This window comes from Thermobia domestica, chromosome 11 (genome assembly GCF_964235325.1).
Source record: "Thermobia domestica chromosome 11, izTheDome1.hap1.1, whole genome shotgun sequence".
In the NCBI taxonomy this organism is placed as follows: domain Eukaryota; kingdom Metazoa; phylum Arthropoda; class Insecta; order Zygentoma; family Lepismatidae; genus Thermobia; species Thermobia domestica.
Window position 1 is genome coordinate 1697388 of NC_137464.1, and position 14083 is coordinate 1711470.

General features: G+C 32.2%; 2 long non-coding RNA genes across 5 annotated transcripts in view; both read right to left on the bottom strand.

Moving 5' to 3' along the window:
* Positions 1 to 14083, bottom strand: part of LOC145663816 (uncharacterized) — a 570212-nt gene that overhangs the window by 535545 nt on the left and 20584 nt on the right. The gene's annotated exons all lie outside the window — the stretch shown is intronic.
* Positions 5356 to 9493, bottom strand: LOC145663529 (uncharacterized). The gene is made up of 2 exons (XR_014127172.1): positions 9402 to 9493; positions 5356 to 5654 (listed from the first exon to the last, which is right to left on the bottom strand). It is a non-coding gene; the product is annotated as an uncharacterized LOC145663529 (long non-coding RNA).

The window sequence follows — 14083 nt, forward strand, 5'->3', positions numbered from 1 at the left end:
TATTGATGTAATATACTATTAGTATGTTTTATCTCACTCATATTAATTAATTGATTAACTATGGAATACAAAAATAGAAGAAGCTACGCATGGCGTAAGTTTGGACTTGTGTGTAGAGAAGATATTTAATATAAAATATTCTCATATTAAGTTGACATTCTTTCCTGAAATAAATTTGTGATCATTTTTGCACTGCACGTACAGTACAAATGATTCTTACCCGGTTCCCGAAACAAATTCCACTGTTAATGTAGCTCTTTCTCTCTCTCTCTCTCTCTCTCTCTCTCTCTCTCTCTCTCTCTCTCTCTCTCTCTCTGTATTTTATGGCGTATTCTCTGTATGTGTTTTTACTCTATCTATGTATTTGATGACGTATCTGCTTGTTTTGAGTATCTGTAGCTTGTTTTTACTCTCTCTTTATGTATTTTATGGCGTATCTGTTTGTTTTTGAGTAACTGTAGCTTGTTTTTACTCTATCTTTATAGAGTATATGCTTGTTTTGAGTATCTGTAGCTTGTTTTTAATCTTTCTATGTATTTTATGGAGTATCTACATGTTTTTGAGTATCTGTAGCTTGTTTTTTACTCTCTTTACGTATTTATGGTGTATCTACATGTTTTTGAGTATCTGTAGCTTGTTTTTAACTCTCTCTATGAATTTTATGGCGTATCTGCATGTTTTGAGTATCTGTAGCTTGTTTTTTACTCTCTCTTTATGTATTTTATGGCGTATCTGCTTGTTTTGAGTATCTCTAGCTTGTTTTTACTCTATCTTTATAGAGTATATGCTTGTTTTGAGTATCTGTAGCTTGTTTTTACTCTCTCTATGTATTTATGACGTATCTGATTGTTTTGAGTATCTGTAGCTTGTTTGTTGACATCCTTTCTGGTTGTTTTTAAGTATCTACACGTCCCTCTCTTTATCTCTCTCTTTCTCTCTTTTGCACGTATCGTCTGTATGTGTTTTTCTCTATCTATGTATTTGATGACGTATCTGCTTGTTTTGAGTATCTGTAGCTTGTTTTTACTCTCTCTTTATGTATTTTATGGCGTATCTACACGTCCCTCTCTTTATCTCTCTCTTTCTCTCTTTTGCACGTATCGTCTGTATGTGTTTTTCTCTATCTATGTATTTGATGATGTATCTGCATGTTTTGAGTATCTGTAGCTTGTTTGTTGAACTCCTTTCTGCTTGTCCCTTTCTTTTTTTACGTATCCTCTGTTCTTGTTTTTACTCTCTCTATGTATCTTACTGACTATCTACAAGTTTGAGTATCTGTAACTTGTTTTTACTCTCTTTATGAATTTTATGGAGTATCTACATGTTTTTGAGTATCTGTAGCTTGTTTTTTTACTCTCTTTACGTATTTTATGGTGTATCTGCTTGTTTTTGAGTATCTGTAGCTTGTTTTTACTCTCTCTATGAATTTTATGGCGTATCTGCTTGTATCTGTAGCTTGGTTTTTAATCTATCTATGTATTTTACTGACTATCTACAAGTTTGAGTATTTGTAGCTTGGTTTTACTCTATCTATGAATTTTACAGACTATCTACAAGTTTGAGTATCTGTAGCTTGTTTTTACTCTATCTATGTATTTTTTACTGAGTATCTACAAGTTTGAGTATCTGTAGCTTGTTTTTACTCTATTTATGTATTTTACTGACTATCTGCAAGCTTGAGTATCTCTGATTAAAAAATAAAGAAAGTACTTTAGTCTTACTGTAGAATGGAAATATCGTAAACTTGCTAAGCGTAATCGTAATTTTGAATATAATCATTTTTAATACCCATGACGTTTGCCTTCTCTTTTGTATAACATAAGTTTGTATCCAAGGAAGATCCCCTAAGAAATTTTACGGTAATCTTGTAAATGAACTATAATATGTTCCTTAGATTTTGAACTGATTACGGCTTTGCTGTAATACCAAAGAATTTATTTCTCACTACAGTTGATAAATATATCGAAAATAAACACATTCTATAACACAATATAACACATAGATTTTAACTATGCGGTATGAAATCTGGAACATCACAATTCTTCTATACTAATTCATATTTTAGCGGCGATATCTATTTTAATATTGTTTTCACATCTACTGACTAAGTCTTCCTTCAAAATCTATTTTCGGGTATCGGACATGAGTACCTAATTTCCCTATATTTCAGAACAATATACATGATTTTAAGCTTAACATTCTTCACCAAGAGGTTTTGAAGTGAATAATAAGTCAAGTTTCATGTTTTTAGATTGCATCTACTTCTTTCGGTCTTTTCATTAGATTGATTTAGGACTATACTGTTTCCTTATGGTACATGTGTTCTTTTCACCATGCAGACTTCAGTGATAGACTGTTTTCTTATGGTGAATGCATCATTTATTCTCTTCCATGAAGAATTAGTGGTAGAATGCTTACTTATGATACATGTTGACTCAGTGATACAGTACTTCCTTGCGCTAATTGAGGTCCCTGATTGAGTTTTGAATGTACTGATTTAGTAATAAACTGATTCCTTATATTACTTGAGAATTCCTCATTAATCTTCAACGTGTTCATTTTTAATACCTATGACGGATTAGTGGTACAATGTTTCATTATGATCCTTGAGGGCTTTCCATCAAATTAAGTCAGTGATAGACTGATTTCTTATGCTACAAAGTACCTTACTCATTTAATTTTTTATAACAGTCACTCAGTGGAAGTGTATTTGACTTCTATATGTTCTTACTCATTATCTTTTAGCCCGAATAATACAACCCATTCCCCCCAAAATTCGTTGCATCAATCACAAAAGCTCTTGAATGATTTCTATCCATACACAACTGGTTTTACTTTGTATACCTATTTTTGCAAGATACATCTTCCCTAGGTCTTCCTAACGGTTGTTTTCCTCTTTTTATTATGACCCTAACAATGTATGATAAACGGAATGTATAAATAATAAGTTTTTTCGGTATTTTATTCCTAAAGAATTGCTAAGCTACTTGGTATATTTCTTGAATTAATACTAGAATAATCCACGTAGTATATTCGTTAACGTTCTTGCTTATGTTGCAACCCCGCTTACGGTTTTGCTCTGTCAAAATTTGTAAAAGCTTAAATGAAGTTTTCCAGGTTTTTTCTTTATTTATTCATTTGAAGCAAATGCCGGGATGGTACCTTACTTATAGCTTGTACTCCTCCTTATTCCTTTTCCGGATTGTGTGCTCCCTAAAGAACATTATCCTTCAAACCCATCAGTTTCAATCCTAACTAATACTTTTTATTCAAATTGTGTTTTATCTGTAATATACATTCTGTAATATACACTCTCTCAAGGTGTCAAATTTTCTCAACTTTTTTCGTTCTACAAGCACCATTAAAAAATTTTGTGTTGTTTCAGAAATCATCAATCTTCTTTACAACCACATTTTTTAAATGACGTTAAAAGATGGTTATTTTTACAAAGAATGTCATAATGTATGTAATTTAATCATTGATCAATCATTTGCTTTGGATTGATTGATTGAAGATAATATTTTTCAAAAACCAACACATGATTCTCTATAAAATTTAATGAATCACAAGCTATAGCACTAATTCATTTCAATGGACTTCTCCATGATACTTTAACTAAAATTCTATAGCAATCCAAAGAATATTTATTGCTCAAGCATATGGAATAACCACCATATTTTTACTTAATTAATATAGAAAGAGAGAGAAAAATAATAGACTGACATGAAATATTCATGTAGTTGGACACAATGATTCGATTCCAGTTTGGTGCAAGCAGTCCGAGTGGGGGTACTCGGTCAAAAAAGTGTACAATACTTTTAAGACCATCCATCTTGAATGAATTTTTCTTGGATTTTCCTCATCCACACCAGTTAAATGTCTTGGTGATACCTAACTTATAAGTCCCAAACCACTTTCTTCCTCCCCGAATCCTTTATTCCTTCCTTCCCTTCACGGATTGTGTGCTCGCCAAGGGACGTCATCTCTCAAAACATGAAGGGCTAAATGGTCTTAGATGCTAAAAGACCAAAATCTAAATCGTAATCTTAATCCTATTCGATTCCAATTTTCGCAAATCGATCTCAAAACGAAAGAATCACATAAGGATGTTTTCTAATATTGGGTCAAGTGTTACAGGATACCGTGTGATTTGTATATTTCAAGTTCAACTAAATATTTTTATTCTTCATTTTTAATAGCAACATAAATCTGAAAGACACTGTTAGAATTTTCTGCTATGATATTATAAGAACAAAAATACAATGGAAAGCGCAGACAATTCATAGCAAAAGATAACCTTCAAATCTTATAGATATTCAGAATTCCTTCCTTCCTTCCTACTAGTATTTTATACTTAAAAGGCTATTCCCACCACTTTCACTTTCTTCAAAAGAATCCCATGTCCCAAAACCAGAACCTCTTTTCTTAGAAAAATACCCAAACAGTGAAAAAACCCGCTGAAGAGGGGGAAAAGGCAGAGGAGGGAACAATAGGTTACCGTATTCAACTAAAACTTGTTTTTCCCAAGTGGTTATGAGTGTGTGTGAAGTGATCTTCACCTTAAAATTATGAATGGAGAAACGTTTCTGAATCTTTCCATGTTAGCAAATGTAAACAAAGAATATTTTTTCAGTTAATTTACTCACCACCAATTTCAGGATTTGTATTTCCATTAAATTTTTAGTCATCTTAGCAGCTTCAATAACCGTACAAGTCTCATATGATTACAAATCAATATAATAATAATAGTAATAATAATAATAATAATAATAATAATAATAATAATAATAATAATTGGTCAAGTAGCTAGTGTATGTGCCTTTGGTACACGTGGTTCTGGCTTCGATATTTGGCAAGAGAGCACAAAGTTAGTTTTTCTGTCATTCAGTTTCCTTAATCAATAGTCTAGTTTAGCCTAAAGACCATAACTGTTAAATAAAATAATAATAATAATAATAATAATAATAATAATAATAATAATAATAATAATAATAATAGATCTTCTTCATATCCACAATTGACAAAGATAATTTTGAGTTTGATTTGTTTATGTGGTTCGGATATCAACTTATTCTGTAGATCCTTGTCTCAAATAGGATTAAAATTCTTACAAAATAAAGAACAAGTCAAATTGAGCTGATTGAAATCAGATAATAAGTTGCAGGTTCATGTCTCAAAAAGTCTTTTTTTTTTTGCTGAAAACAATATTTTAAAATAACTCACATATATTAAAATGGGAAAAGAATGATTCACATTTTCTTGAAATAAAAACATCGAATTTTCAATATAATTAATTTTAAACTAGAAATCACTTTATTTTTACTATTTACAAATCTTGATTTCTATGTACACTTTTTTTTCACTTTTTCTTTTTCAATCTTAATTTTTCCAATGCTTCAATTCTTTTCATTATAATTATTATATTAATAATGGATTCTTCATCCAATGGGAACAGTTCCCATAAAGCATCTTCTTCTTGCTTTTGTTTTTTTCTCCTTTCTTCTTCTTCTCCGTCCTCCTCTCTTTCCTTCCTTTTTCTGCTTTCTTCCATTTCTGATGTTCTTCTTTTTTCTTCTTCCTCAATGTCTATTAAAATACACTCAATCTCTTCAAATGATCGAATAATTTCAAAGGTAGATTTAGCCTCTGCCATCCTGCAAAATAACAGAAACAAAATTATCAATAATTGAGAATTACAAATCTATTTATTTTAACTCAAGTATCCTTATGGCTAACCATTTATCACAAGAGGTAAATTTATATCTTCTGAAAATCAGAACTTAACATTTTTAGCAATACCATACTCTCTAATACTATTAATTTTTTGATCTTTTAAGTCAACAAAAATTTCCCGACTTTTTCGTTCTACAAATTAAAAGTCTATGTAATTTTAATTTCATATATTGGTCTTGTAATATGAAGGTATCGTACGGACCGTTGCCTTAATTATCTAACGTATCATTCTTAACGGTCTTTGGAATAAAATATACGTTAATTCACATATATTTATACCTTAACAAAATAATCAAGACAGTTGGACAGTACAATCAAATTATTTCGTTACGAAAAAACAAGCACATTTTTCCTTATCCCACAGGTTATTTTCAAGTGTTTTATCCTAGCTTAGAATAATAACTAAAATTTAGTGAATTCAAATGATTTTTGGGGGGTTTGGTGATTCAGTGATACAGCGTTCACCTCTGGTGCTTGTGGTCCCGGTTTAATCTTAGCGTCTGCGAATTATTTCAACATTTTCATTACAAACTTTAAGTTTGGATTTATTTTTTATAAATTGTGGTGGACAAACACCATGTACTTTGCTTTTGTTGGGGTTCTATATACTTTTATGTGGTTTCTTTTTGTAAAGTGATGGTTCAACAAATCACAGTTTCCTTTAGCTTAGCGGTATAACCATCAGACGTAAAACTCAGTTATCGTTCAGATTAGATAACCCAACAGTACAGTGAATCATATTGGGTAACCTAACATGTAGGGATTATACAGACATTTTCCTTCACGGATTATTCTCTCTCCGAAAGATGTCATCCCTCAAGGTGACAATAAGTTTAGATGTCCAACTCTATATTCTAATTTCGGAATTCTTTTCTATACCTACATGTAATGATATATACACTTTTCTATGATATATACTGTCAAATCATTCAATCGAAAGGCAAGGCAACATATGTCAAGATACCCTTTCATTGAATTGTGTACATGTCATGAGACGTAACGGTATAACATAATCTTAGATGGTAAAAAATTCGGGAAATCTTGTCTTCTGTAAACGGATTTAACCATTGTTTATATTTCAAATTATATTCCTAATTCAATAAGAATAATAATATGAATCATGGTGACGCGAAAAAATCAATGATAAAGCATTCGTTTCTGATACAAGGGTTACTTGATTTATGTTGTCAGTTTAGATCTTCCACAAACATCATGCTTCTACATTTTCTCGTGGGGAACGCTTTCTATTTTCATTATAATTTAATCTAATATAATGGTGCGAAACTAAAAATTTCATTTTCTCCCAATAACATTACTAAAATGTTTGGGAAATAATTACTTATGAAAATTATGTAAATCAGTCAATCAAATTAAGAATACGATATCATATTATAAAACAACAAGCAATCCAAATCTGTTTAGCAATCAGTTCTATTTTAGAAAAAGTGTGAAATAATATTCTTAAGTTAATAAGTATCGTTTTATTCATGTAACTAACTAACTAACTAACTCTATGGCCTATGAAACCCGGAGGCCACGTTCACAAAAGCTCTCCACTGACTTCTATCCTTAGATAATTGCATCCAATTTCTACTTTGTATGCCTATCTGTGCGAGATCCATCCATCCATTTGCACCTAGGTCTTCCTAATGGTCGTTTTCCTCTTTTATTTCGACTATATTACATAACATACGCCCTCCTAGACTTAACGACCCTAATCATGTTTAATAAACAATCTAATAAATTACGTTATGAAGTTTCCACCATTCCCGTTCCTCTTGGGTCCGAATATTCGTCTCAGGATCTTGTTCTCAAATACTTTTAGTCTATGTTCTTTCCTCAGAGTAAGTATGCATGTTTTGCAACCATACAGAATAACAAGCATGATTAATGTTTTATATATTTTAAGCTTCAAACTCCTTGACAGAATTCGCGACGACAAGAGATTTTGAACCGACTAGTAACACGAATTCCCTGGTTTTAGTCGCCATTTAATTTCTCCGTGAATATGATTTTTTTCCTCTGTTAATACTGATCTTAAATATTTGAAACTATCCACTTTATCAAAAGTATTATTTAATATGTTAACGCATCCATAAAATGCAGTATTACGGTCCCAACGCAGTTTTGTGTATTTACTTTTCTCTGCATTTATTTCTAAAGCCATGTCCCTGCAAGCATTTCATAAGATTTCTGCATTTATTTCTACTGTTCTCCTATCATCCCCTATTAAATTTACATCATCAGTATATACCATAACTGATGAATACCGTTCAACTCTATTCAACAATCTGATTAAATTATTCTGTCAATATATGGAAAAAACACCAACAGGAAAACCAAATATAAAAAAGAAAAATCGATTAATCTACCATGGATAATTCTTTACTATTTCTGATAAATTCACTAAATATTATGATTTATTTTGTTCAAACAACCTAGTAATCACATACAGGATCTAACATCTACCATTTTCACAAAATAATATAAAGATTTCTTTCATTCAAACAAATAAATGCTCAAATCTTGGTCCATCATACACACAAACAAATATCACTTTATATCTTTCCGCAAATAGTACGATCACTGAATGAAAAATATTGTACAAACGTGTTAAAATAGATGTAATTCCAACCAATAACTGAAACTCGATCTTAATCTTCTGTAAAACATTTCATAAAATTTCATAAAATTTACTTGTATCTTCTTAGTTATCGCGCACCCCTTTACCGTGAAAGAGCGGTGTTCAATTCTCGGCAAAGCCATGTAGTTCAGATTCGATGTTAATCACTATGACCTGTCTCATATACCCTAGTTATTGCGCAAAAATCGTACTTAGTTATTGTACTTGTTGTTAACATAAAAAATCCTAACGTGGTTCACGAGAAAAAGTTAGATTTCACTTGAGGTCCCCGTCTCATATAGTCTAGTTGTGAAAAGGCTATTAATTCGATAACTCAATAATTTTTATAAATGTGTTCGTATATAAAACATGGTTTAATAATACACCATCTGTCTTCCGATCAGTCCAAATATAAAATACCAATTCAACTAATACGTAAAAGCTCGGCACTAATTTCATTTCATAGCTAAAAACATGGATTTGGTATCTACTGTATGTAATTTACGTTTTCCTCATGCTTGTTGCGCGTTCCTAAGTGGGGAAAAATCAACTGGAAACCTTCAAAATGTAGATGTGGAGAAAAATGGTAAGAATTATTTGGGTAAAGCAAAAAAAGAAATAACAGGATGTTAAAAGTGTTGGGTGAGAAAAGAACATTTTTTTAGACATTATTAGGAAGAGAAATTGGTTGTGACATTGCCTAAGAAAAGAATCTATCATGAGTGATGTCCTAGAGGGTATAATAACCGTAAAAAGAGGTAAAGGGTTAATATTAAAACTAAAAGATCGCACGCAAAAACAAAAAGGTTAGCGGTGGTGCATGGAAGCTTCTCAGCTGTGCCCTATCAATAAAGGCAAAATACCTATGATAATGATGAATGTTTGTTTTTAATTAAACTTTAAAAGCAATATGTATTCTAGACACGGTTAATAACCAACTAATAATATTGATTTCATTCTGTGGTCTTCCATGAAAAATAAATAGTCGTATGACTTCAACATTACATATTATATAATGATAATAAGAAATATATTATTTTCTTACCTGGTAATTCTTTCTGAACCTTGGTTCAAACTCCTGGAAGTGGTATAATCTAAAAAGAAAGAAAAAATGAATTAATATATTTGAATTGTTTCTATTACAAAAATAATCAGTGCTAAGAAAAAATCAAATGAATATTTATTATAAAATTAATCCTTTCCGAAAAAATGAAGAAATTTTTTCGTTTCAATGAGCTAAGTCTAAGAAATTAGGAACAAAAATCCAATTCTTTCTCAAAATGCCATGTTTTCAGGATACTATAAGTCAGCTTGCATGTATTTTGGTAAAATAAATGTGATATGAAACAAAAAGAATATAATGATTTCTAAATGAATTCATACAATCAATAAAATTACTCTAAGATAATTTTCGAATAATAATAATATTAAAAAATGTTTCATATCTTGTAATCAATTAATGAAAATGAATTTTTATCTGAATATATTTATGAAGAAAGAAGTCCACTTACCTTTTCAAATATATGAACAGATGAAGTAGCGCCGATAAAAAAAAAACAACTTCGAAGCAAAAACAGCGTCACACTCTATCCAACTAACTTGAAATGACAAAAAATCTTCAAAATTCAGTTTTTATATTGATCAGAAGAAACCCACGCCAATTTTCACAATTCCATACAACAATAATAAAAAAAAGGTTCCTCTAAAAAGATTGTAAACCACTTTTTTTTTCTCTCTCTCTCTGGAATTCTATATGGACGATAACCCTCATAGCAATAACGGGATGGTTGCAAAACGACATTAAAAGAAAAAGAAGCAATTCCACCTTCCCTCTTACTCCGAGGGTAAGAAATCCTGGCCTTCAAACTGCAATAAGACGCCCAATAGTCTACCATCGGGTTTTATAGATTCTGTGAGTATTTTTTCTCTCATTATATAATTAGTATATGTGTAACTAAAGTTCATTAAAGTATGGCAATTAATTATGTTCTAAGAACCTCACCAAGTATGTATTTTTAATCAATTTCATAACAAACATTGTATTGCATTTACTGTACACATGACATACATGTCCATGCATTCAACACTTATTTTTCCTTACATCATACTTGCCTTTAATACATGTGGTCCTAAGTTCATTTTTATTAGTATGTGTAACTAAAGTTCATTAAAGTATTGCAATGTGTAACGTTTCCAATTCAATTCCCGGCTGAAGCCTTTGGCGTAGGAATCCGGGTTTAATTCCCGGCAAAAGGTCATGTTGCTCGGATTCCACGTTAAACCTGTAGGTTCACGTCTCGTATAGCTGTACTCCTAAAATACACACTAATCTAAATCAAAATAAATCAACTCAATTCCCGGCGGAGGTGTATAGTTCGGATTCTACGATAAAACTGTAGGTTCACGTCTCACATAGCTGCACTGCTAAACGGCACGTTAAACTCAAAATCAACTCAATTCCTGACGGATGCCTTTGGCGTAAAAACCGGGTTCAATTCCCGGCAAAGGTATATAGTTCGGATTCTACGATAAAACTGAAGGTTCATGTCTCATATAGCTGTGCTCCTAAAATACACAGTAATCTAAAATCATCACAATTCAAATCTAGTTATAAAAATTCTGTATCAATCGGCTCGTGCGGAACCCAATTAATATAATTAATAATGGTACAAACTAGTTCAATGGTAGAGCATCTACCTCTGATGGTGGATTTTCTCATGTCAAGCCTGGCCATATCATTTTTTAGTGTTCTTATAACAAAAAAGTATATTCTATAAATTGATTTAATCACCATCAAGTTCATAAGTCTTCTTAAAGTTCCCCGTTTCCTCCCACTTCCTCATTCCGCTATTTTTTTCATAAAGGAAATATTACGACAAAAATGGATTCATATAAATTAGTCTAACAGAATAATTCTCTGGCAATAAATTTAATAAATTCATATAGTCTTAGTGGTAAAGAGGTCTCTAGTATATGAGGTTCTTGGTTTATTTCCTCGTCAAAACCATTTTACTAAACTCAACATAAACAAGTGTCAATCAATATTATCTAAGTAAAGATTCCTATCACTTTCTAAGGGCTAGTACCACAGTGAAAAAGTCTTGTTCTCTGTTAGCTGGGAAATCCTAGGTCGCACAAATTATTTAAACATTTTCTAAGTATTTAGTGCATTGCTGCTACAATCCACATCTCCACTGCTTGAGATATCTTGGTTCGATTTCCAATCAAGTAAATTTGTAGTGAGCAAACACCTTGCTCGAGATTTTTCCTCTCACTTTCTTCATTCCAACATTTTATTTATCATAAGGGTTGATAACACAGAGTAAACTGTTATAAGTTAACCTAGGTGATATAATCATACGGCACAATATTTACAAATCAAGAAATGATTTCGTCATACATCATGGACATTACATGTTGCATATACATTTTTTAATTATAGGTGTTAATATTCATTCATTCATAATAACAATTTTATAAACAGGTCTTCCCGCCAAAACAAGTTTGGGCAACTCAGTTCACCCCTCCGTCCTTCCAGTCTTCCGTTGCAACATGTGTTTCGGCGCGGATCTCTTTACAGCAGTCATAAACAATAAAAGAAAGAATGTTTCGTTTCAATACAATCTTTACAAAAACTTGAGGAAAACAAATTCATGTAACAACCTAACTGTTACGTAAAAGGGGAACAATATATAAAGCTTTTCCAAGTTCAATGTCAAGTTTGGGTTTTATTTTCTTTTTTCTGTAAGGGAGTAAAAAATTTCTTGAAGGACATTCACATTCCTAGAATGCAATCTTCACAAAGCTCTCTAAAAAGTAGACAATAATCCCTAACAGTTTCTTTTTTAACACTAACTAAATTGCACAATTGTGTTCCAAAAATCTTTTTGAGGGGGACTCTGGTATCTATGTGAAGGTCACACTGTCTAATTAAATCTGATGGTTGTATCTAACGGTGTATCCTAATTTTTTCACGGCTCCTTTCGGGTGAAGGACAGTGTCACGTTATAAATACCAACACAGAATCACAGGTGTATCCTTCAACAAAAATGAGTAAATCTTCAAAGAATTCTTCAAAGAATTCATATATAGCCAATAATAAAGCGTTACTTGGCCTTGCATCAACTCTCAAAAACCTTCAGGTTTCATTTCTGAGAATTCAGGTGTCAAGGATTTTTTTCCAACATCGTTTCACATATTGGCAATAATAAATGATCAAACAACGTATCAAAACACATCAATAAAGTTTTATTTTTCAAGATAACCTTCAGTCAAATTGTATTTTCTACGAATTTCAACTTTCACAGCCATAAATTGTCAATAAACACATATTTTCACTCAATAAATAACATAAAAAACACTCATAAATAGCAGACATCTCTCTAAAAGCTTTTATCTTCAAGTTATCCATTGTCTCGACTCGGAAATACCTCGTCTCGAACCCTAATTTGCATACGCAATCTACGAAAATCCACTACTAAGATGGACGTGTTCAGGTACCAAGTGAGCAAGAACAAACAGGCTGTCACTCGTTCCTCGTTGACTGCCGACAATGTGTGGGGCACCCACTTGCTTAACTTGTATGACTTCCTTATCCCAAGCAGGTCCAGTCTGACTGTTTCAGCGGAAACATGAAACCTTTCTGCAAGTTCATCACACGTTAGATTACTGTTCTCCTCAATGGCTGTTTTCAGGGTCTCGTCATCCAATACATGTGGTCACCACTGAGAGGTTCATCCGAAAGACTCACATTTCTCGAACAGAATTTCTGAAACCAATACCTGGCGGTGCGATAGTTCAAGCCATACTCCCCAAATGCCTGGCATATGCAACGACTTGATGTGGCAGCTGACATGCCCATTTTAAAGTCATATAACAACCACACGCGAACAAGCTGCTTCGATGCCTCTATTTCTCTTCAACACTGGACGAGCTATCGGTGCTGTGTGTGCTCAACGTAAATCTATTACTAATGGTCGATGGTGAGACTAACTCCCGATCGCTTGGCAGGCATGTGCGTTATTTAGTTTTCTCTGTGTGACCGCATGATTAATGGGACATCAAAAACGGCAAGGACTTTTTCGTTTACTTTGTATATGATTATACTCAACTTTCAAAATATTTTGCAACTTTCACCTTTTTATACCCGATACCCAAGAGCCCGAACCCGTCCGGTAAAGTTTCTGTAAAAGCAAACCAACAACCAGTAACACAAGTAAGCAATGCCTCTTTTCATATTAAATTTTAATCTTAAAAAAAAAAAAAAAAAAAAAGATCAGTTTAATAATAAATATCTGGACAACATTCGATTAGTGAGATTAAAGCAGAATGAGAAGAACTACATGTTGATTGTAAATGCTGTTCTCTGAAATTCAGTGTGGCGGCTCTTGAGGTAATATTGGTAAACATTTAAATTTTATAGTCACAGACTAACGGAAGAAAGAGAGATTCAGAGGCTGTGTAAAAGCGTTGATATAGTAGGTAAGCTTTCTTCTCTTAGCCAGTAACGAGAAAAATATACGTTTACCAATACGACCTCCCTTAACTGCCGCCACTGCTGAAACTTAACTCTAAGATTAAAAGAAAAAAAAAGATGTAGGTCTAACTTCTACTGAAATGTGCATGTGTTGATAATAGTTATAAATATGTAATAAACTATCTAAATTGAATATTTAATATAGGCCCGCCGTTTTAGCAGGTGATAGGAAATATGTCCTACAAATGCTA